Below are 25206 nucleotides of genomic sequence, written 5' to 3'. Positions count from 1 at the left end.
GAGAACCCTCAGTGCCAAGATGCAGTCGAAGGTAGACTTCTTAGACATAAAACCAGACTGCTCCGGTTGCTGGTAGGTGAGCAGGTTATCACAGATCCTGTTGAGTATGATCCTAGCAAGGACCTTCCCCGGCACCGAGAGCAGTGTTATCGTCCTGTAGTTGCCACAATCAAGGTGATCACCCTTCCCTTTCCAGATAGGGACAACAAGTCCTGTTTTCCAGTCAGTTAGGATGACACCCATCTCCCAAATGGAAGCAAAGATTGTGTGCAATGCAAGGAGGATAGCCTTACCACCAGCCTAGAGAAGTTCACCCTAGATACCACAGATCCCTGCAGCCTTTCCTACCCTAGGCTGTTTCACCACCTTCATAATCTCAGTGAGATTGGGATGTTCACAGCTAATTGAAGGATCAGCCTCAAGAACCATGGACCCAGAGATATCCAGCATCCTAGCCGGAATCTCAGCCTTAAACAGCTGCTCAAATCCGTAAGGACTGTTTCATCACCTGCCCTAATTGTGACTCTCCAAGGGACAGATTTGGATATGCGTAATGCTTTGCTTCCTTTGTAAGCAGGACTTGGGCCAATAGATCACAGATGGTGTGTCACTTGATTCCTCTAACAAACACCTCCTTATCTGCCCTCAGAGCCCTCACAGACATCCTTCTCAGTTCCTGGACAGACCAGAACTGCCATCAAGCCATGCGCTATGACTCCTCTCGATAATATCCAAGGTGCCTTGCAAGATGAAACACCTCCTTCTGGGAACACTGGCAATGCCAACACAGCCCTCAGCAGCCTTCAGGGTCTTGTCACAGAAGGTCTCCCACATCACATTAGGAACATCAGTTGTACTGAAGTCTGCAAGTTCCTCACACACACTGTCATTAGAAACAGCTTGATCTTGGAATCTGGCCAGGTCCAGCCTCATTCTCCTAATAGGTGGTAGCCTACTTTACCTAAGTTGGATCTTCAGAGTAGCAACAAGAAGTCTTTGTTCAGAATTCACATACTGAGCACTTCTGTTGACCCTACAGTTCTGTAGGAGTTTTCAGCATCTGCCCATATGGATGCGATCAATCTCCTTCACTGCACCACCAATAATGTGGTTCCAGCGATCTTCAGTCCCTGACCTTTTGCAAAGTCAAGGAATATGGAGCCACTTTCACCATGGTTGCCAGACCCATGGGGACCAACACAGTTCTCCTAGCTGGCCCTGTCAGTGCCAGTGGTTACATTGAAGTCACCCATGACCAGAGGAGTGCCACCTTGGGGGCACCCATCAACCACCGAATGAAACTGTGAATTAAAATGTTTCTCTCAACGAGACATAACTCACCTTGGTCGGAGCATACACTGAAACAACAGACAAGGTGCCCAGAGAGTGCCATAATCTGAGTGTCATAATATGGACGTTGAAAGGAGCAACATCTGACACCATCATAAGAAGCTGATCTAGCACAGCAACACCTACTCCCTGCATATGACAACCATCGTAGTGACCAGACCAATCCAAGATCCACCTACAGACATCTGTCTAGTCCCAGATTTGCACACCTCAGAGACGGCCGCCACTGAAATGCAGAGTTTATGAAGCTCCTACTACAGCAGAGGAAGATGATCATCATGTTGGACAGACAAGACATTCCATGCACCTACCCAGATGGGCTGCCTCAAACTGGGACCTGAGTGCTGCTGTGCAGCGGGCAACACTTCAGCAGCACACCAGTTCCGATCCCCAACACACCTGACCCCTTTCGCTCTCCGAGGGTTTTCACTGTTGCGGGGATGAGGCTCCTGAGGGCTTTCCCCCACCTTCTTTATAATTCAAGAAGCCTTCCTGTGGGCGGTTACATCAGAACTTCTCCTATGGACAGCAGAAAAGGGTCCTGTCTGCTGTTTCGAGCTGGATGAAGTTTTTACGGTGGCTGGATTGCCAATCCTGCAAGTTGCAAGTTGGTGGACCGCTTGCAGGGCCAGATACAATTTAATGACATACCCAGGAGAATAGGATTAAGAACTAAATGTCAATAAAAGGATCTGGATTATTACAGTATGTAAGGTTAGTAAAATTAGCAAAACGTTGTGTCCAGGAAGCTGGATTTTCTTTCATACCAAATTATATAATATGAATTGCACAGCGTTACCCCTATTAACATTGTCTATTAATTTCTTGTAACTTTTAGCAATCAATTTCTGCCCCTTCTAGCAAGCACTTCATACCTAACTTCCAGACTTATGAAGCACTGAGGATGAGTTTATATATCATGACATGTGAACACTTGAATTTTCTGAACTCTGTAAGTCATCCGATGAACACTACTACACAAACTTCATAATGCATAATTAGGTAGGTGTGGTTTAGGTTGAGTTGCATTTTTGTTTAAATAATGTGATATGTTGCTACACCTGTTCATAACTGCACTGGAGTGCTTCCTGTTCATAATCTGAGTTCTCATCAAATATTTCAATAGGTTTCTAACAGTACTAGGGTAAAGTTGAGATTAACAGGTTACTTCAGTTTGTGTGAAAGTGTTTTCTTCATCTTGCTATAGTGCATTAAGGGATTGAGCCAGACTTGCATATATTGGAGCCAGAATAAACCAATAGTAAAATAAAATAGGAATCAATTATGGACATGAACATGAAAAATGAATGAATTTCACATGGAAAGAATACAAAGGGATTAACCTTCTGTCAGAGAGGGAAACCCATGTTACATGTGGGGCATTGGCACAGATACAATTCAGTGTGTCAGAACGAAGTGGAAATGGACTGGAAATGTAGGCTTACTGGCTTCTGTCTCATTGTGGTCAGATAAATAGCTGGAATATAAGCATAAGATCAAAATAAAACTATTCAGAGTTGCTTGATGTTAACTCCAAAGCTTTTAAAATCTGATTTTTTTAATGAAACATGTATAAACATAGTGTGTATAAAGATCTTGTTACCATGACGTAATGTCTAGGGCACACACAATACTAATTTGGGGCTGTAATGTTTAAGTTAGTTAATTTATTAACAATTGGACAATGTGGCTCTTATTCTATATGATCTCACCAGATTTCTTAATTGACTTTAAGGATTGCATTGCAATACGTTAATTAGATGTCCAAAGCATGCAATACTATATCTTCTTCAAAGAAGATCAGATATCCCGTTCTCTGCTTTCCTGCTTTGCAAGGAATTTTTAAAAACGCAGCAAATCTAGCAGTTCTGTTTGTGACGTATGCCAGTGGTTTAGATTTTCTTGTAGGGTAGAGTGATGCAAGTTTATGGGACAGGAAGTTACAATCAAACTATTTGGAGTTCATATGAGCATGTTAGCCAAGGACTTTAGAATGTGAGGGTAGGAATTTAACACAGGGCAGGTTTTAATTTTTATGGATATCAATATTAATAAAAATACAAAAGATGATGAACACATTAAATAATACCTGCCTTAACACTTAAAAGAAATTAATTGGAGTCATACTGTATATACAATAAGTACACAAAAATATGATGTTATAGTAGTAGCAAAACCTACACTAAATACTACTTATGGTGGTGAGTATAACTAGAACAAAAGAAAGAAAGAAGATGATTAAGGGTAAATTTCACAAAAACATTACAAAGTCTTTCCTTACACAGAGAAGTTTATGGATTAGGATTTTTCCATGTGTAATTTTCATTTGTGGGCTCATTCTATTTGTATTATTTTTATTAAGCCATTATTTTGTGTACTGCAATTTTGTATTGTTCTGCTTAGCAACGAACCCATTGTTTTTGCTCCTCAACCAGAAGTCATGTTGTGTGACATCAGTTATTTAAGACTAAAGTCCTCTTTTGAATTTAAACAAAACTAATATTACTCATTTAATAAAAGTATTTGAACTTTTAAAGTCTCAGAGTTTACCTTTTTTTTTTATTTATGATTCTGATTAGCATTTCTGGCATTGGCATTTTAAATAGGACTTTCTGGTGTTAGACCACTGCCCATTTTCACTTTGTTTTCTTATCATCTCCAATTCTATTCACTAAAAAAGTCATTTTATTCTACTATCCATTTCTGTCTGGTGGAACAGAATAACCACAGATACATCAAACAAGCTGGCAAATTATTATTATCATTATTGAGTGCTTTTGTGCTTGAACTCTGCCTTTGTTCTAATACGTGTTTTCTCCTTTTCATAATCTCTCACCTAGCCAGTTATTGTCAGTTTAGCTCTGAGTTTACAGAGGTTTATCTTCACGCTAATTTGGGTACTTAAGGTGTTGTGGTCATTAAGGTCTTTAGGAAGTACAGCATAAGTCATTGGTAAGCATAGGCTCTGTTTGAGATTCTTTTTATTATCAGTTGTGAAACATTTTGTGTTGTAATTACAATCAGCCCAGTGAATAAAACCAAAAAAATCTGAAGAGCCAACAAAAATAAAACTAATTAAAGGAAAACAGTTGATTAGACTTAAATTATGAAACCAAATTCTAGGATAAAAGGGAAAATGAACAGAATATTATGCTAAATGTTATTGAAGAAAATAAGCTAATAAGTACAGAAAGGGAAAATAGAAGCATCCATCCATTATCCAACCCACTATATCCTAACACAGCGGTCTGCTGGAGTCAATCCCAGCGCGCAAGGCAGAAAACAAGTCCCGGGAAGGGCACAGACACACCCTAAGGACAATTTAGAATCGTCAATGAACCTAACCTGCATGTCTTTGGACTGTGGGGGGAAACCAGGCAGGGAGGACCTGGGAAGCGATCCTGGGTCTCCTATCTGCGAGGCAGCAGTGTTACCCACCACGCCACTGTGCTGCTGGAAAATAGAAGTATACAATTAAATTATTCAAAACAAAAAAGATCAAATTAACAAGATGCAAAGTTTACACTCAAGTTCTAATATCGTGGACTATCTTACAGACAGACCTCAATATGTGCATCTCAGGAACTGCAGGTCTGACATTGTGGTCAGCAACACAGGAGTGCTGCAGAGGACTGTACTTTCTCTGGTCCTGTTCAGCCTATATACATCAGACTTCCAATACAGCTCAGAGTCCTGCCACATGCAAATGTTTGCTGACGACACTGCTATTGTGGGCTGCATCAGGAGTGGGCAGGAGGAGAAGTATAGGAAACTAATCAAGGACTTTGTTAAATGGTGCGACTCAAACCACTTACACCTGAACACCAGCAAGACCAAGGAACTGGTAGTGGATTTTAGGAGGCCCAGACCCCTTATGGACAACATGATCATCACAGGAGACTGTGTGCAGAGGGTACAGACCTATAAATACCTGGGAGTGCAGCTGGATGATAAATTGGACTGGACTGCCAATACTGATGCTCTGTGTAAGAAAGGACAGAGCCGACTATACTTCCTTAGAAGGCTGGCATCCTTCAACATCTGCAATAAGATGCTGCAGATGTTCTACCAGACAGTTGTGGCAACTGCCCTATTCTACGCGGTGGTGTGCTGGGGAGGCAGCATAAAGAAGAAGGACGCCTCACACCTGGACAAACTTGTTAGGAAGGCAGGTTCTATTGTAGGAATGAAGCTGGACAGTTTAACATCTGCGGCAGAGCGATGGGCGCTGAGCAGGTTCCCGTCAATCATGGAGAATGCACTGCATCCACTGAACAGGATCATCTCCAGACAGAGGAGCAGCTTAAGTGACAGACTGCTGTCACTGTCCTGTTCCACTGACAGACTGAGTAGATTGTTCCTCCCCCACACTATGTGACTCTTCAATTCCACCCGGGGGGGGAATAAACGCTAACATTATTCAAAGTGATTGTCTGTTTTTCTTGCATTTTTATTACTCTTTAATTTAATATTGTTTTTTATCAGTATGCTGCTGCTGGAGTATGTGAATTTCCCTTTGGGATTAATAAAGTATCTATCTAATATGACAACTAATATCAAGTTATTCATAATTTAGAAACAAAAACTCACAAGATCATTAAACATTTTAACTAGAGGTATGCACATAAAAGAGTGGTTGAACAACACAGCTGCCTAAGCTAGCTAATGTCACAGCAGTTTGCTTGTGGCAGGCATGTGTCCCATGCAACTGCAGCCCTAATGACCACAGTGCCTGTGAGTGCTAATTACAGATAGGATCTCACCACAGCAGACAATGAGCACAACTGAGGGGAAGGGACTAGGGAAAATTACAAACATAAAGAAAATTGAAAACAGTCCAAAAATGTAGAGGGATAAAATTACAACAAACGAACCAAAAAATAAATAAGTAAATACATATAAACAAGGACAAGACATTCCTGCAGTCCTAACATTTCCCCCCTTGCAAGGAAGGTTTCCACCATTTGCCAAAATGTCAGAAGCATACTCCTACTAATGGGGAGTCAAAGTCCAAGAACATTCTCTGGCAGAGATGAGTGGACAGCAGAAACCCTCTCTGACAGCAGGGCTGGCTCTACCACTTAGGCAAACTGGACAGTTGCCCAGAGGTGCTAAAGTTACGGGGGTGGGTGGCTGCTTTTTTAAAAAAACAATACAGACTGTGACTTATGAACATTTGGATTGAATACAACTGTCCAGTTCACTTTAACCTGATTATATTATTTTATATTTTTTTTACATACTAGGGATGTTTGGTCTTATCATCTGATGACCTACACAAGTCTATTACAGATGCACTCAGCTTTGGCTGTCTTTACATGGAATGTTCTCATTTCTTTATTTTCCTCTGGAGCAGGTGTGTATTTTTAGCTTTGTTTTAATGGGTGCCGACTTATCATAAACATGGGAGGAGAGAAAATCCATATTGTACTGTATAAATAAAAGCATAAATACAACATATTTAGAGCATAAATAAAATAAAATCTTCAAACTGATGTAGCATGGGATGAACAGACGTGACAAGCTAAAACAAAATGATCAAATCGCCAACAAGACTGCAGCTCTGTATTTCATTGTTAAGCTGATTTAATTCAAACTACAGGAGTCCTCGGGTTTCAACATCTCGACATACGATGTTTCGAGTTTACAACTGTCACTCGACTAAAAACTTTAAAAAATTGAGACGTGAGTGTTTCGGCTTATGCAGTTAGCATTGTACTTACAGACTATGTGGGCAAACTAGTTTGGTTGCATGCAGCGGAAGAATACGCAGTAATGCAGCATATGAGTGAGGGAGTTGGCGAACTAGTTTGGTTGCGTGCGGCACAAGTGTTCTGTTTGTGTTGCTTTGTTTGGCGGCTTTTTGGCCCTTATCATGGCTCCTAAACGAAAGTCAGGGTCTTCAGATGATAGTGCTTGGAAGAAGAGGAAAGCCATCACGATGGAAATGATATTAGATATTGTAAAAAGATCAGTAGGAATAAAGGTAAGGAATTTTTTACACTCATTTTTTGTAATTTTTTTCTGTTACTACAGTACAGTATATTTATGTCCTTTTCCTTTTTCTGTGGCTTAGTTGTGTTTTTATGTTCTAGATTATTATTTTGCAAATGCGTTAGGATAGGTAAGTGACTTAGGCTAAGGTGTGTTTCGACTTACATCAAAATTCGGGTTACATCACTGTTGTAGGAACGGAACTGTGTCGTAACCTGAGCACCCCCTGTATAATTTTCTCCCAATTGGCTTACCGGTATATTCAAACTGTTCTAAACTGTGAGTTTTAAAATACATAAATCCTCAAGAAGCTGTAAAAGCACATCCAGTAATGCCCATTAAAGGGCGATATACTGGCAAACCCTGGATAAATAAATGGGCAAAAAATACTCTGTAATACAGAGAAGCTCTGGGTGGAATTGGATACAAACACAAGTAATTCCAAGTAAACCAACTCCAAAAACAGAATCCCAAGACAAAGTTAAAAAACAGAGCATAAAGTTAAAAAATCCAATACATCACAATAAGCACAAGGCACAGCAAAAATGCCAAACTCACCAAAACTCCCTAGCATATTCAAAATGTGTGGCCAGGGTCTATGGGAGACCCTCTGGATTTAGAGGCTGAAGGGCAGTTCCTGGCAGTGATTGGCTTGTTCTTGGGAGACCACCCATACGTGCCTTGAGCATGAGAAAGTCATTAATTGGATAATTGTATTGCATTATTTGCATATTTTATCAAGGATATGATAAATACAAATTTTGGGTAAATGTTTAAAGGTGTTAATTATACTTTATTTTTTTGATTACTAGGGGGCTTTGCCCTCTGCTCACTTCGCTTGCCAACCCCGTGTTTGGTTTTCTGGATAAACACTTTTAAGATTTTTTTTTTCTTTGAATTGTTGCTATTTCATTAGTTTCAGTTTTATTTCAGAACTTCTGTAAAAACAATATTTGGAATCTTTCGAGTCCCAATATGCTGAATCTTTTAAATTAGGTCAGTGAAACGTGTTTAATGACTTTGTACCATAATTCAGGATAGGCTTCTCTGTTTGGAATTTCAGCACAGATAAAATTATCTACTTTATCAGCAGTTAATAATATTTTTTTACAAGTAACCAATAAATGCATGTGCAGTAAACTCCGTTTTTGAAATTCTCAAGATTCTTTATTTGTCACATGCATAGTTATACAGGACAACACGCAGTGAAATGCATCCTGATCCACTTATCAAAAACTGTGCAAAGTTAGAAGAATATCAGTTAGAATAACAAACAAGTCATAGATTGAAAGATAACAGTATAGTAGAACATAATAAATAGGTAAAATTATGTGAATAAAGTAGAATTAAGTGTTAAGTTGCAATATTGCAGTGATTAGTGTGCAAAACCAAAGTTAGACAGATGTATAGTTAAATGACATACCAATTCCAAAACAAGGTAAGGGTAGATGATAGACGGCATAGTACTTAAACTTCAACTTCAATGCCTTACAATATTTATATACTTCTGGCATAACACCTATGTCCATATATTCAATCTCTATTCGTCTTTTCTTTATTTCTCCGAATAATAATTTCTCTTTTTTTGCACTAATGCGATGTTTATTTTCTTTGTTTTGACACTGTCGTTTTTTTCTGCTTTCATATTCTATATCTTGCTCTGCATGTGTCCTACGTTTTTTTTGAGTCTTTTGAATTCCTATTTTCATTATCTCTAACCTGTTCTGCATGTGTTTGGCCAGCTTGTTTTTTAACCTCCTTATGACGTTTTACTTTGTTTTCTAGTCTGTCTTTTATTTCTGACCTCTCTTTGTCCTGCTTTTTTTTCAATGACACCTAGTCCGTGGTGATTATTTTCCCTTTTTCTAGTAATAATTTCCGTTTGTTTGCGAAATCGCGATCTTTACTTTCTTTTTTTTATTCTTTCTAATTTTCCTACTTTCATATTCTTTAACTTTCTCCACATGTGTATCGCACCTTTTTTTTTTTTTTGAGCCTTTCAAATTCCACTACTTTCATAATCACTAACCTGCTCTGCATGTGTATAGCACCAACGTTTGTGAACGTCTTTATGAAGGTCTACTTTGTCTTTTACTCTGTCTTTTAATTCTGAGCTGGATTGGACGTGCATTTTTTCAGTTCTACTTGTTCCGGGCTGATAATTATTTACCTTATTTTTATTTTTTTTTCTCTCCAACGCTTTTGAGTCTTTTTTCTCCGTGCTGCTTTCTTCTTCGCTTAGTCGTCTACATTTCATTTATATGGTATTGTCCTTATATGCTTTATATGCGCTGAGAGCCCTGGATCTGCGTCTGCTCAAATCTTTTAGACGACTGAATGTTTTGCTGCCTCTTGGCTTATTTGATATTGATTGTAAGTAGGGCGTGTCTTGCAAGAATGTCATGTTACACGTCATCGCGAGATGGTTCTGGGTCAATCTCTTGGCACAAAGTCTCATGTTTAAGGTCTCTGCGAGATGCTCTGTGACCAATCTCTTTCATCTCATGGTTTCTTTTAAATGTCTTCCGTGATCTTAAAGTGAAGATCACGTCTCGATGCCCTAGTGTTTCTCTCCAGAATTTTTTTTTATAATAGAGAGATATTAAACTTGTCAATTTATATCAGTAACCTAAATGAAAGTACAATATATGTTTATGAAGGTACTTTAATAGGATTATAACTAGATTGCCACTATCTTTGTAAATTATCTGTTGGGCTGGCTGTTTAAGTTATGATTTGATTTGTATTTTTGTTCCTTAGAAATATGTTAAATGCTAATTCTATAAATAAATAAAAATTTGCTAAACAACCCATTTTCTTTGTGTCTTCTGAAATCTACTTTTCTGAGACGTTATACACAGATATTGCTGAGTTATCAAAGTTCTTTTCAACATTCTCAAATGTTAAATTCATTTGTTTTATATCCAAACCCTGTTATATTTTACTCTCCCCAGTCCTGGCTCATCTCTTCTGTCTCCAGGTTTCTAAGTACAGGTCTGGAGAGTGATGATCTCACTCAAAGCAAAGCGAGTGGTGGAGTACCATTTACAACTTTAATTTAAGCTACAGAAATGCTAACTCTGGCCCTGTCTGACAGAGACCACTTAATGGTATTTAAATAAAGATTTATAGTGAAGAAAAATCAATGAACTGCTGTCACATGTACACATTTTGTTGAGCCACCAAAGTATTCTGATAGTATAATTTTGACATTGCCAATTTTGATGGCAACCTTGCCAGTCACAACCAACAAGATGCATCAGGACCAGTAGAGAAACCTGTAGGACCATAGTGCTTGGAGAGTGCATGTCCTCATCCTCTTTTCCATTGATTAAGAAATAGGAAAGGACAATTGCTATCTAATAACAGTGGTGTGGTTGGTGGGCATGTGTGGTTTTCTTCTGGTGTTGTGAGGTATTCCTGTGGCAAGATAGTGCACTTTAGTGTGTCTTCATATGATAAATATGCAGTGTGTCACTATCTGGTAAGATAAATATAAAACAACAGGCCTGTTATATACTGCATTTCTTGTAGAAGTGTCCAGTCATCTATAGAGTGGGTTGAATAAAGGAGATGGCTAGAAGACTCTTTTAGGGAGTATGTTTGAGTTGTTAAAAATCAAAGACCTTCCCTTTACATCCCTTGATCACAGCCACACTGATCTTTCTGTTTGTGTTCTTTCACAAAGCCCTAAAAACACTTTACAAAGAAAACCAGAAGAGCTAACCTCATTTTTAGCTTGGAATCACATGTTTCTCTAGGTTTTAATGACCAAATAACTTTTCAATCTTTAACCTTTTTAATAGCAGCTTTTCTTCGACTAGTCTCACCTCTTTTCTCCTATTAAGTACCATGGCTTTGTTAGTTCTTTCCCCTGCTTTATGCATTAGTTGCACACTTGATAAAAGGAGTACTGCTGAAACACTGTGTCTTTAAGTGACTTTCCTTTTCAGCATGGAAATAATCTGTAACATTTATCCCTTTGAAGATGCATATTAACACAGCCCCAAAACCTGTCAAACAGCATTGTTATTTTCCATAATCAAATAGTTAGCCATGGTAGCGATGCTTTTAATAATTTGTTCAGCCATAATATCCTCACATTTAAGTGATTAGCTGGTAGGACACTGCTGTGATGATTTGCTGTGAGTACACCAAACAGGAAGGACAAAATTACCAAAGTACAAGATATAAATTTCAGTAAGTTTATTTACTAATTTAATCACACATATATAACAGATTATAACACTAAATCTAAGTTTAATTAAGTAAAAAAAATAACACACAATACTACTCAGACTAGAAGAAATAAAGTAATGTGCTAAGAGGTTACTTTCATGATCAGATAACTCAAAAAGAATTTTTACCAATATATACCAGTAATACTGGTATATCATCATTCACAAAGAAATAGATTAATGGTAAAGATTAATAAAAATTGATGCAAATAATTAAATGAGCTGTGCATGAAAAACTTAAAACCTGGCACACACTTTTACTAGTGTACTGTATATTACTTGCAGAGGGTTTGATTACACAAGCGTCCACTGGTGTTTTGGGTGCTACTGTTTGGCAGGTGACCCAAGATTAATTACATTTTCTTTAAGAAAAAAAGAATTAAGTCTTCAAGAAAAATAAGGGAAATGACATCTTATTCTATCAACATACAACAAAACTATGCAAATAGCCTGCACTTGAAAAATAATGTTTGTAAAGTGAATCAACATTTGAGTGGACATATAAGTGCAGCACAAATCAGTTTGACAGACATGTACTTATGATGTTAAATACTGTCTGAGTTGGGTGGCCAGGTGGTCTTGGTCACTAGAACTGAGACATTGACTGTGATTTTATCCCTAATACTTGACCATGGCTACCCAAGGTTTGTTTTCTCCATGAATGCTGTTGACTGGAGTTTTTGGTTTTGTCTACACCCTTATCAGATTAGTGGACTATAGTGAACTTGTATAAACTGTGTTACTCAACTTCACATGTGAAATTTCCTAAGAAAATGGGATTAATCAGATGTTTCAGTACTATGTAAATAATTCGGTGGCATTCTGCATACAATACATAGTATTTTATTTAATTAACCAGGGTCTAATATTATTACTTCACTGCAGCACTTTACTCTGGAATATGTTACACATAATTAGCCATGAGTAAAACATTCCTGCTGTAGATCAATTTGTGCTTTTCCTAGTGATTGACCATGGCTCTGGTTGACAGTCACTGCAAAACACAATTTTACATGAAACTGTGTTCCTTTGAGGGAGCTGAAACAGGTAATTACAAGTAATAATGGCAATTTTGGATATAAATATAATTTTATCTGTAACACATCTTATCTTATCTGTAACAGATCTGAATGTAATATTTTGTTCTATAATCTTCTACTGTTTCAATGTATTAGAGGGGTTATATCAAGACCAATATGAAGTGAATTGAATGTTTTATACATTGTAAAGAAAAGAAGAGGTGAAAAAAATATTAGGATGAACTATGTACTATGTCCACCTCCTCAATGTGCTGTCTGTTGGTGACCGTTTCACTGAGGTGCACAAGCATTTAAACTGACTATGGCATGCCATCACTCTGGGATTGTGTTGTACCGAGAGCTTGATGTGGGCAGATACACTGAACCAGCACTTCCCTGTGTGGTAAAGTGTGTTTAGTGGCCCATGGCAGTGTGCAGTTTGTTCAGGCTTCTGGGAGGTTGTGGGTTTGAGCAGTAGCATGGCTGAGCTAGGGTATTGATGGGGAAATTTGTTGATTGCACATTCATGTTTAGATGTGGACAGCCCAAATGGTTTACTCAAGGCACCTATGCTCACATTTGTATAAAAGAGCATTAGCAGGATAAACAGGAAAATGAGATGAAATGAAAAGAAAGAAAGACCAAAGGTTAAAGGAAAGAAAAAGGAAGACAGAGGTATGATTGTGGCAGAGCAGGCACTGTAGTAAAGATGCAAGTGGCTGCAAAGTGGCCCAGGGTAGAGTTGGCAGATGGCACTCATAGGGCAGGGTCATTTCTGTTGAGCACTCAAGAAACAGGTGTGACTAACTGAGCAACTTGTGCTGAATTCCAAGGGATTTTGGAAGGAAATGAGATCTTACAGGGTGAGCAGAGGAGACATTGATTTAACTGGATGTACTGGAGCTTGCACTAGGTTTTATGGTTAGGTCCTGACTGTGAATTAACCAGTGGATTATAACTGTTTATGGGGTTATTCATTTATTGACTTTTAACTGCCTTTAAGAACACTATTTTTATTATTTTTTATTGATTTATTTATTGAAGAAGCACTGAACTTTGTTTTTGGATGCTTTGATTCTTAATTAAAGCATTGCAGACTTTTTACCTGCCCTTGCTGTGTGTGTTTATGTGTCTTCATTGCTCAGTCCCTCCTCTGTTTATGAGTATCACTGTCCCAGGTTCAAAAAGGAGTATGCCAGCTGTGGACAACACAGACATCTCACCCTGCTTCTGCTTTGTCAGAGTGTAACAGCATATCGTGGTTTGACCTCCAAGGGGAGACCCCAGTTCTCAGCAATATTGCATGTATTGTATTTCAACAAGGGCCTGCCATCTTTGCACCATGTTTTTAGAGGTATATATAATGCATATTAAAGGAGATCAACAGTCCAAGGGGGACAACTATACCCACGTCCCCTAACCCCAACTGAATTTGTAAGTATTCCATACTGCATTGCAATTGATAAGTGTACTGTGAGTACCCAAGATCACAACTTTCCTCCTTCACCTTCAGACTTCGTTTACATAAAAACAGCAGCCCCATTTCTCTGCATGATTCCTTCTGAATGCTCAGCAAAAATGGATACAGTGCCTAAGTATGTCTCTCTCACTACAGCTTTATTATGAATAAATATCTATAAATAAAAAACATGGATCAGCTAAGTTTCTTTTCTCTATAACATCACCAAATCGCAATCTAATCAGTCGTAGCATTTTTGAGATTTTGTGGTACTAAGTTTCTGTTCTGTTGTTGGTTACCCCTAAATGGCCAAATATCGAAATTTTCTTTCTTATTGGATATCAATTGTACCATCCACCCAAATTTCAGCATTTAAAATGTTTTTGTTGACGAACAAGTAAGTGAATGAGTTAACTTTGCATGATATATCTACAGATTATAATTCATTTTTAAAACTCAAAATAAAAATGATTTTTTTTTTTTACTTTGTGTTTGTGTTTCATGGTTTAGCAATTTACTAGCAATGCATTATGTTTGTAAATTTGTGCATGTGTTGAGTCCGTACTAGTTAAAAGTGCCAGAGTTAGTCATTACAAATGAATCTGAAAGTGAGTTCAATTATCTTGGTCTTAATACTTGATGTAAATATTCATTTCTTTGTTGATTTGAGGCAACTGAATAAAGTGCTCACATTTGATGCATGCCCTATGCCACATGATTATAAGCTTTTAGAACAATTGGGAAATGTAGCACATATCTGTAAAACTAAACTTAGCTAAAGAATATAGCAAACTAGCGAATGAAATATAAAATATAGTGTTTACAACTTTTAACGGATTACACACATTCAGACTACTAATATTTCAAAGTATGATAACATTTTAAAACCCTTTATTGACTACTCTGATATCTATATGATGGAATTTTCCGTAATGAAAAAAGTACCTCATCACTCATACCTGGAGGCAATATTGTATAATCTAAACTAAAACCCCAAAATATGTAAATTTGCATTTTCTGAAACCTGTTACCTCAGGTACTTGAGGAGTAAATGGAAAATCAAACCACAGTTAAAAAAAGACTGCAGAAGTACTTGAAGGAAATAGTGCCCCCTTTTTTGTGCTATCTGGTTTTTACAAGTGGTTTCTTTCAAACTTTGCTTTATGCACTGTAGCAATCATTGATCTAAGAGGAAGTCTTCAGAAATAAATTACTGTCTGGACGGAATATTTATAAGAAAACATACTTTGACTTGAAAGGTGCTATCTATTCATATCTACTCTAAAAAAAAACTGACATCTTAAGAAACACTGATTTATCAGAAGAATTTATCGTTCAGGCAGATGTCTCAGAATTCAGCCACGGCACTGTAATATCACTAGTATTTCTTGGTGAGAAATTTTATTCCAATATTGTTTGTGAGGATGGAACTTCACTCTGCTGACTACACTACTTGAAATGTCTTTATAAGAACAACACCATTATTTTGAATCTGATTTCACTTCACCCCTTTCCTTTTTCAGTCTTCCACTATCCTAGGCTATATAACATGCTGTTGCACATGAGATCTTATGTCTCGGCCAGCCCACAAATGACAGCTGTTTCTTTCAGTGAATGTATGATTGTGAGAGTATAAGGAAAACATGAATCACTTCAAGTTATTCGTTTTTGCCAGGTTGCATAATTTATTATATTAAGTGAATGGATTGCACTAAAAATGACACCACTCCAAAACAAATGTATTGTGAAAGAAATAGTTTTTTCTCTGATTTTTAGGAAACTCTAATAACATCTTGCCTATAAATGTATTTTTTAAGAACTTGAAAAGCACATTGCTTATCCATCCATGTGTCCATTTCCGGAACTCACTTAAATCATTCCCTGAGTCATTACGGAATGGAGCCTTTGTAAATGACATAAACTTCAAGGCAAGAACCATTCCCTATACAGTGCACCATCACAGTTTACTCTCATACGCACCAAAACCAGGCCAATTTACAACTAATCAAGTCAACTAATTTGCACATGTCTGTGTAATTAGTCTGCCTAAGGGAAAATCTCAGGCAACTATAGACAGTGACCAGGCTAGAAAATCAACCCAAAAATCCAGATCTATGGCACAGAAGAACTTACAATATGGCACTGTGCTTCGTCAGAATTGTTTATGCAAAATGAATATTTCAAAGAAACTTTCCTTCAGAATATGATGAGAAACTAGTTGTTTAAGAGTGTTCTTGAACAAAAATGAAAGAAAAACCTGTATACTTAGCTATTAACCTCCTCAAAAACTGTTTTACTATAATAAATCATTGCAAATTATTCATTTTTCCTTATATATTCATTATTCATACAGTATATTCATCATTATAAACAGTTTATCAAGATTTTTATTGATAATGTGTTACTCTATTATTTATTAATGTTTTTATTTAATGTACTTAAAAGAAATGGGCAAAACATAACTTTTTAAAAGTTTTACTTTTGTTACAAATGCCAGAAACTGTCCTTTTACATTCCCCTTATGCAATATCGAGTTAAAGACTTTAAGCACTTTTAAGACAAAATGTTACAGCTAAGAAAATTGTTGCCATGTGTCAGCTGGTGGTTGTTTTCCTGCAGAGGCATTAGTGAGATAAAAATATGAATGTTAAAAGACAAGCTGTCCCACTAGCTAAAATAGTTAGGATATGTTTAGTGTACAATTAAAAAAAAATTTCATTGAGTAACGTATAACAGAGATTATTTTACAAAGTATTTTTGTCTTTTCTATTTAAATGGTAGTTGATTATAAAGAATTATAGGTATTAATTCTTCATTAAATTATCATTATGATTATTCTTTAAAAGATTTTACTAAATGCACATGGTATAGCATATGCCAAACATTTTATAATGATTCTGACGATAAGCACATGGAAAATGTAAATCAAACTAATGTAATTCATGCTACTTAATATCTTTTACTTTTATTGCATTGATTCAAACTTGCTGTACATTTGAAACTTTTACATTCAGTTTTAATGTCTAAGGTCACAGGGAAAATTTTATTCCTAAACGGAAAAGTGCAGGCTTTGATTTTCTCTTTACACAATTCCTTAAGACAGTTCCTTAGTGTTTTCCTAGTTTAGAGTTTAGAAGAAAGAACGTCATTTAAACAGACAAGAATGGTAAGATTCCCAGGGCTGTTAACAAACTCAGCTTCAGCTGGAAGCACTATAAATTCTGCCTTGGTTATGATGCAGATATAAACAGCTAGTTGGCTGCTTTTTAAATGTCTACTTATCCTTTCACTTCATGCTCACTTTCTTTGTATCCTTAATAGCTGAAATGTTTCAATGTTGGGCATTTGTAAAATATTTTAACCAAAAATAAAAGCTGCAAACACTTACTGTTTAAGAAGAAAGACTGTACATTTTCTTTCACTTTTAGACTGCTCTGTTAAGAAAACTCCAGGCATTCAGGCTTCCCTGAAAACTTAGCTTTACTTAGTTTTCCACTTTTTTCTCAGATACCAAAGAGGAAATAGGCGGTGCAAAATAAAAAGGGCAGGCAAATACATTAACCTTGTAGTTGCCTTTCTTTAAACAAAATTAATATGATACACAATAACACTGGCAGACAGTACAGACAAACTACAGCAGTGCAGCAGTCTCCAATCGAATGAATTCAATAAATTACCAAAATAATGGTTTAAAATGTGAACTTAATCCCTATGTCATACAACATGGGTATGTTTTAATGTATCTAGAGCCATGTAAAGTGTTAATAAGAAATATAATAAAGAGTGGTTAATAATACAAATATTATGAAGAAATAGGGTGGCAAGATAGTGCAGTGGTTAGCTCTCTCATAACTCTGAAGTTGAGAACTGGCCCTTTCTCTGAGTTTATTCCCATGTCTGCATGAGCTTTTAGTGAGGTGCTCCTGTTTTCCACCTATAACCTAAAGAAGTCCATGTTAGGTTAATTGGGTGAGTCTAAATGAACCCTTTATAAAGGTTTTAATGGTATCTGCAGTAGACTGCTGCCTCCTGCTCAGTACTGCTACGTTGTCATGACCGAGAATGAGATTATTGTGAGTCTGATAATGGCAAGATGGATATAAAGAAATATAAATTAATATCTCAGAATTTTATAATACATGTTGGTAGACAGTTTTATTTTGAAATGTTACTATATTTACTTTTTATTTAAATAAATATTATCCATCCTTTTTCTAAGTTCAGTGATTCTTTACAAAATTTTTGGAAAATACGGCCTGTACTGGGAGCATCAGCTACACAAAAAAATGAACCAAGATTCAAAGGGACACCAGTCTGCAGTGCTTGTAGCATAGTTCAAATGCACACACTTGCACACTTGAAAAGCTAATTTAGAATTGTCAATTGCAGTAATCTGAAATACCTATATTAGAGATGTGCAAGGAAGTACCCAGACACTAAGATGATGTGTAAAATCCATAAATTAATAAAGAAGGCTGGAAACTGAATCTGGGTTCATTAAAGTTTAAAAAACAGGCATGCTAACCCCCCCTTCCACCCAAGCATATGTCAAGGATTTGTATCCATTATTTCATTAATTCAGAATTGATCACTTTGATCCAACATGTATTTGCATGGAGCCATAAACCATCATAACAACTCATAAATCATAACAACTAATTTTTGAGAGAGACAGACTATGGATGGGAAATCTGTTTGTCACAAGACATACTCATACATACTTGTACTTTTGGTCACACAAAAGTGAAACTGTCTATTAATCTACGTGTTCATTGTGCAAATTAACGTCATACATGTTTTGTTGGAAATTCTACATATCTATCTATCTATCTATCTATCTATCTATCTATCTATCTATCTATCTATCTATCTATCTATCTATCTATCAGTAGGAAGGAAGCATATGGAAATGGTGCAAACTTCACAAAAACAGTGTCTGAGGCGGTTATTAAACACGCTCTGTCGTGCGTTCCTAATGACACGGGAGGAGGGTTAGAGTGGGCGGGCGGGGCTCTGTCGTGCGTACCTCATGGTTGGGCGACTTGGTTAATGATATATATAGAAAAGCAGCCGGAACTGAAAAGAACAATGAAAAGTCAATGTGCCTCAGAGGTGCATGCGACTGACGCAGAGACGAAAGTGACTGAGGCTGTGTTTGGTGGGGTGTTGCATGCGGGCACATGAGCAGGCAGTGTGCATGCCTCGAGAGCGAGGGTGGACGCGGGAGGAGGGTTAGAGTTGGCGGGCGGAGCTCTGTCGTGCGTATCCCATGACGCGGAAGGAGGGTTAGAGTTGGCGGGTAGGACTCTGTTGTGCGTATCCCATGGTCTTAGAGTTGGTGGGCGGGGCTCTGTGAGTTGGCGGGTGTGGCTCTGTCGTGCGTATCCCATGGTCTCTGTCGTGCGTACACCATGGTCGGGTGACTTAGTCAATTAAATATATAGATTATTTTTAACATTACAAAATATACAAAAAATGAGAGTTAATTATAAAACTTACATGCAGATCCTCGTTTTTTTATTTATATATTATCTGTAAAACCAGTGAGAAATGCTCTCAATTTCAAAGTTTCATAATGCAGTTCACATAGCGGGTGTGTGAAAATCAAAATGGCAAACTCACATTTAGAGGCTACATGTCCAAGTGTGACATTTCTGCTCCTTCTTTTTGATTTTCACATAAACTATTGGTTGTGAATGGAGACAAGATAAACAAAAGAAGAGTTGGAGCACTAGTAATTGAGCCCATTTAACGCCCAATACTGTCCAAGTCTGTTGAGAAAAGAAAAGAAGGATACATCAATGCTAACATTAAGCTCTCTGGAGACTTCCGTTCTTCTTAAACACTTGGTACAAAATGGCACAGGCTTTGTTGTTCAGGTGGTTTAGTTAGGGAGGGTGGAAGGGTGGAAGCAACTGTTGTCCTTCACATCATTGGTACCATCATTGGTCCTCTGAATATTTCTTCTCCACTCTAAAGCAAATAGAAGCAGGGTTAGTGGCAGTGACCCATCCAAATTCTTCCCTGTAATATTGCGTAACCATGTACCTATGAGAAACACCCTGAACCTTTCATGGTGTACATTAAGTACTGTAAAATTGTACCTATTTCTGGAATGTTATTCAGATGTCAGTCAATGTATTGTTAAATTTACAATGCAAAAGTTTAATTAAAAAGGGCAGAGCAATGCTTGAAATTGCCATGAGAAAGAAGCATGCAAATCAGCCAAGTTTTGTTCAATATTGAAGTTTGCAATTGCAAAACTGAATAAAAATTTTCTTTGGGGAGTTAAACAGAAGCAGTGCACAATTCATATTTTTTATTGCCTTTAATGTATGCTTTGTTAGTTTTTATTTGGTTGAAAGCTACTCTTTTCTATGTTTTCAAAAATAATAATATACAGTGGACACAAACACCTAACAATACTGGTCTACTTCAGAACTGCAAACCTAGCATGCATATCTTTGGTATGCTGAAGAAAACTAGCATGTCTGCAGAAAACTTCAGCAGACATTAGGATAATGTGGACGCAGATAGGTCTTTGGGGTGTGGAGCAGCAGGGCTGACTGCTACAGAAGCATAAAAAAACTTTAAACTTTTTTTGGGTTTTTTATTTTCTTTAATCCTGGATTGTAAGGGGTTGGTGTCATCACACCGGGCAATTTAAAACTTATGCTGCATTTAGCCTTAACGGTACTTCGCAGTATGTACGTGGGTACACATGAACTTGTAATGTTTTTCAACATTTTTAATAGACATTTTTTCTTTGGTTTATAAACATGTTGTTTTAGTGCAGCAATAAATACAGATGTTTCACAGTTCCACAGTGCTGCATTTATATTTCAGCCTGGGTGCTGTTTATGTGGAAATTTCATATTTTCCCTTTGTCTGAATGGATTTTACTTTCAATGCTTAGGTTTTCTTCCTGTATCCCTAAGATATGTATAGTAGACACTAAATTCACCCCATGGGATTGTTGGTGAGTGAGCCCAGTGATGAATTGTGTTTTTTCAAATTGAGAGCATTTCTTACAGGTTTTACAGATAATATATAAATAAAAAAACTGGATGTGCATGTAAGGTTGATAATTAACTCTCATTTTTTGTATATTTTGTAATGTTAAAAAATAATACTATATCAATGAAAATTGGTGCATTACCAAAGTATTACCTGAGGCAATCACCTCATTGCCTTACCCCACATGCCAACCCAGGATCTTAGGCAATTCTGTACTTCTGAGATTCTGCAGTTTCATGTTATCTTCTCTAGAGGTGCATTTGAGGCCTCAGATAGTCTCCTTAACCTAAGAACAAAATAATAATTGCATTGTAAATTTATAAACCTGCTTTTTTAAATGCATAATTATGTCTGTTTATGTATAGATTAAGTGTTTCTATTAATGTCTTACACAGATATGAAATGTTAGCATTGTTATGTTTTTACTTTCTTTTTTAAGTGTTGCCTGACAACTGTGTCAATGGCTTCTTGCTATGATGCTTACACAATTTCCAGATGTTTGTGATTATGGCAGCCATGTTATTTAAAGGGGAGATTCACTTCAAATAGATAATCTGATCTTTGTTTAAAAATAAAAGTAAGACTTTTCTGTGAAATTACAATATTTCTTGTGCAATTTAATTTCACAAAATTATAGATTTTGACCACTTCATTATATATTATCTGTAAAACCTGTAAAAAATGTTCTAATTTGTTTCATAATGCAGTTTGCATAGTGAGTGTCTGAGAATCAAAATGGCAAACTCACATTTAGAGGCTACATGTCCAAGTGTGACATTTCTGTTCCTTCTTTTTGATTTTCACATAAAGTATTGGTTGTGAATGGAGGCAAGATAAACGAAAGAAGAGTTGGGGCGCCAGTAGGTGACCCCATTTAACGTCCAATATGATCGTCTGTTTAGAAAAGAAAAGAAGGATATATCAATCCTGACATTAAGCTTTCTGGAGAATTCCGTTCTTCTTAAACACTTGGTACAAAATGGCACAGACTTTGTTGTTCAGGATGGTTTAGGTAGGGAGGGTGGGATGGTGGAAGACACTGATGTCCTTCACAGAAGTACCATCAATGGTCCTCTGGATATTTCTTCTCCACTCTAAAGCAAATAGAAGCAGGGTTAGTGGCAGTGACCCATCCAAATTCTTCTCTGTAATATTGCGTAACCATGTACCTATGAGAAACACCCTGAGCCTTTCATGGTGTACATGAAGTACTGTAAAATTGTACCTATTTCTGGAATGTTATTCAGATGTCAGTCAATGTCTGTTAAATTTACAATGCAAAAGTTTAATTTAAAAGGGCAGAGCAATGCTTGAATTTGCTGAGGGAAAGAAGCATGCAAATCAGCCAAGTTTTGTTCAATATTGAAGTTTGTAATTGCAAAACTAAAGAAACATTTTCTTTGGGGGAGTTAAACAAAAGCAGTGAAAAATTCATATTTTTTATTGTTTTTAATGTATGCTTTGTTACCTACCAATACTGGTCTACTTCAGAACTGCAAACCTAGCATGCATATCTTTGGTATTCTGAAAAAAACTAGCATGTCTGTAGAAAACTCTAGCAGACATTACGATAATGTGGACGCAGATCAGTCTTTGGGGTGTGGAGCAGCAGGGCTGACTGCTATAGAAGCATGAAAAAACTTTAAACTTTTTTTGGGTTTCTTCTTTAATCCTGGATTGCAAGGGGATGGTGTCATCACACTGGGCAATTTAAAACTTATACTGCATTTAACCTTAACTTTACTCCACAGTAAGTATGTGGGTACACATGAACCTGTAATGTTTTTCAACATTTTTAGCAGACATTTTTTCTTTTGTTTATAAACATGTATTATTGCAGCAATAAATACAGATGTTTCACAGCTCCGCAGTGCTGCATTTATATTTCAGCCTGGGTGCTGTTTATGTGGAAATTTCATATTTTCCCTTCCTGCGGTGGGCTGGCGCCCTGCCCGGGGTTTGTTTCCTGCCTTGCGCCCTGTGTTGGCTGGGATTAGCTCCAGCAGACCCCCGTGACCCTGTAGTTAGGATATAGTGAGCTGGATAATGGATGGATGGATGGATGGATGGATATTTTCCCTTTGCCTGAATGGATTTTTCTTTCGATACTTAGGTTTTCTTCCTGTATCCCTAAGACACGTGTAGAAGACACTAAATTTGCCCCATAGGAGTGTTGGTCAATGAGCCCAGTGAAGAACTGTGTTATTTAGAATTGGTTACTGACCAGCTGCCATGAACTGGATTAAGTGGGTTTATCAGTGAATAGATAGATGGATGGATGAAAAAAGTTAAGTGAATGTGACCAACGCAGGTTTATTTTTTAACTTAAAATGTGATTGATTTGTTAGGCCTTAAGTTAAGTTATTTATAAAATGAGTTATAACCACCTATAATGGTGTGCATTATCCTAGCAATAATAGGCTCCTCCAAAACAAACAATGACAAGTTTAAAATAAAAAAAATTGACTCTTACAACGTAGGAGATGGCTATTATAATGTCTTCAATTGCTTCTATGAAAGTTTGGACGTGAAAAACTTTTGTTCTCTTTTTTATCTGTCTCCCTTTCTTCCTTTTCTTTCCTCAGCCCTGACCTCACTTTTATATCATTTGGTCCAAAGACAGTAGTCTAGAATTTTCTGTATAATCGCTTAGTGTCCCAGTATTACCAAGCCCTGAGTTGTCTTTAAAGAGTCATGTCCTCAAGGTAGTGTATTCTTAAATGAGAAGGGAAGAGTATGGTCTTACATGTTCCTTTGTGGGACTGTTTGTGCTCTAGAAGCCAAAAAGCGTTACTGTCTCTCTTCTTCTTTTAGTCAGACTTAGTGCCATATGCTTTGTGCACGACTTCCACCGCCTAGTGATCATTATGAGTACCAAGCACAAATACAAAATGTACCACCTTATAGCAAGCTTCCTGGTTCTACACTCACATATGCAGGACAAATCCTGCTGATAGTGTGGCACTCTATTTCTTTTCAGCATGATTAACCCTACTTTGTGACATCCTGATACCATATTTGTTCTTGGCAGCCGCTTCCCAGTCAAGAGCCCATTCACAATATACAGTGTCCGATATGCAAAAAGTTGCTAGGAACTAAAAAAACGCAAAGGAACAGAGAACAAGGTATTAATTAAAATTAGTCCTTTTTCATTTATTATTAACTGTTTTTTCTGCAACAGAAAACGTTGACCTGATTGTGCACTTCTAAAGTGATTTTACTGCTTTTTCGAAAATTACCTTAGGAGTAGGTTTAAAACCATCTATGCCAGAGGCATACTAAGACTGGACCTGGGAGGAGAGTTGTGAGTGAGAATGGTAAGTGAAAGTGATCAAAGTAATGAAGGAGAGAGAAAGGATGGGACTGGTGAGAAGTAATTGCTTTGGTGAGGTTCAGGCATCAGAAGGACAGCAAGTTTTGTCATTCTTCAATTTCAGTTCTGTTCAGTGTTTTGTTTGTTCTGCATAACCCTCTCCACTGAAAATAGGGTCAGAGCAAAGAAACAAATTAAATCATGTGGCTTCAGTTTCATGTGGAAAACTAAATTTAGCAAATAGACAAACAGATGAACAAATGATTTTTATCTAATTTTCAAGGCATTTTTACTACATGATAAATATGAGACACATTTTCAGGTGAAAAGGAAATATTACTTCATTAATTAATTTCCTACATTTCTGCACCTCATATAAAAACAATGCTACCAAGTTTAAAAGAAAAAAAAAAATCATTAAAAGTAATACAGTTTATTCAAAGTATGATACTAGAACAAAAGAGTTAAAAAATTTGCTTTGATTGGGCCTTTCTGGTTCAGCTACAAAAGAGTCACCAGGGCTTGTTTTACTGGTACAAGAGCCTTTTGTTAGGTTCATGTGCATACAATGCAAGAAGCACCTATTTCAATAGCCCATGTCTGTCTGTCTATCTGCATGAGGCCCTCAAAGAACCTCACAAAATAGAGAAGCATTCTGTTCGACTTAAATTAAAAATTAGTTTATGGTTTCAATTTTACCTTGACAGAGGTTACACCAACTTGCTTCAGTGGAAATGGTAGAGAACCAGTACATAAGCATTTCACTTCTCCCAATGATTTAGGCCAGTGTTTCTCATGGACTGCCACCAGTTTGTA

General features: G+C 37.0%; 2 protein-coding genes across 4 annotated transcripts in view; one reads left to right on the top strand and one right to left on the bottom strand.

Annotated features, from left to right (window-relative positions):
• Positions 1 to 19701, bottom strand: part of slco2b1 (solute carrier organic anion transporter family, member 2B1) — a 115418-nt gene extending 95717 nt beyond the window's left edge. The window contains exon 1 of one of the 2 annotated variants that reach the window (XM_039745715.1): positions 19683 to 19701. The gene's annotated coding sequence lies outside the window, so the exon portion shown is untranslated. Of the gene's footprint in view, positions 1 to 17448; positions 17557 to 19682 lie in introns of those variants that run through there. The other variant, XM_039745714.1, reaches the window with a different exon arrangement.
• The window catches only part of LOC120523961 (olfactory receptor 2AT4-like), a 97046-nt gene continuing 79014 nt past the window's right edge, over positions 7175 to 25206 (top strand). For both annotated transcript variants that reach the window (XM_039745717.1, XM_039745716.1), the window contains exon 1: positions 7175 to 7336. The gene's annotated coding sequence lies outside the window, so the exon portion shown is untranslated. The remainder of the gene's footprint in view (positions 7337 to 25206) is intronic.

This window comes from Polypterus senegalus, chromosome 2 (genome assembly GCF_016835505.1).
Source record: "Polypterus senegalus isolate Bchr_013 chromosome 2, ASM1683550v1, whole genome shotgun sequence".
Classification (NCBI taxonomy): Eukaryota; Metazoa; Chordata; class Cladistia; order Polypteriformes; family Polypteridae; genus Polypterus; species Polypterus senegalus.
Note: the sequence above shows the minus strand (reverse complement) of the source record. Positions and strands in the feature narration are given on the sequence as shown.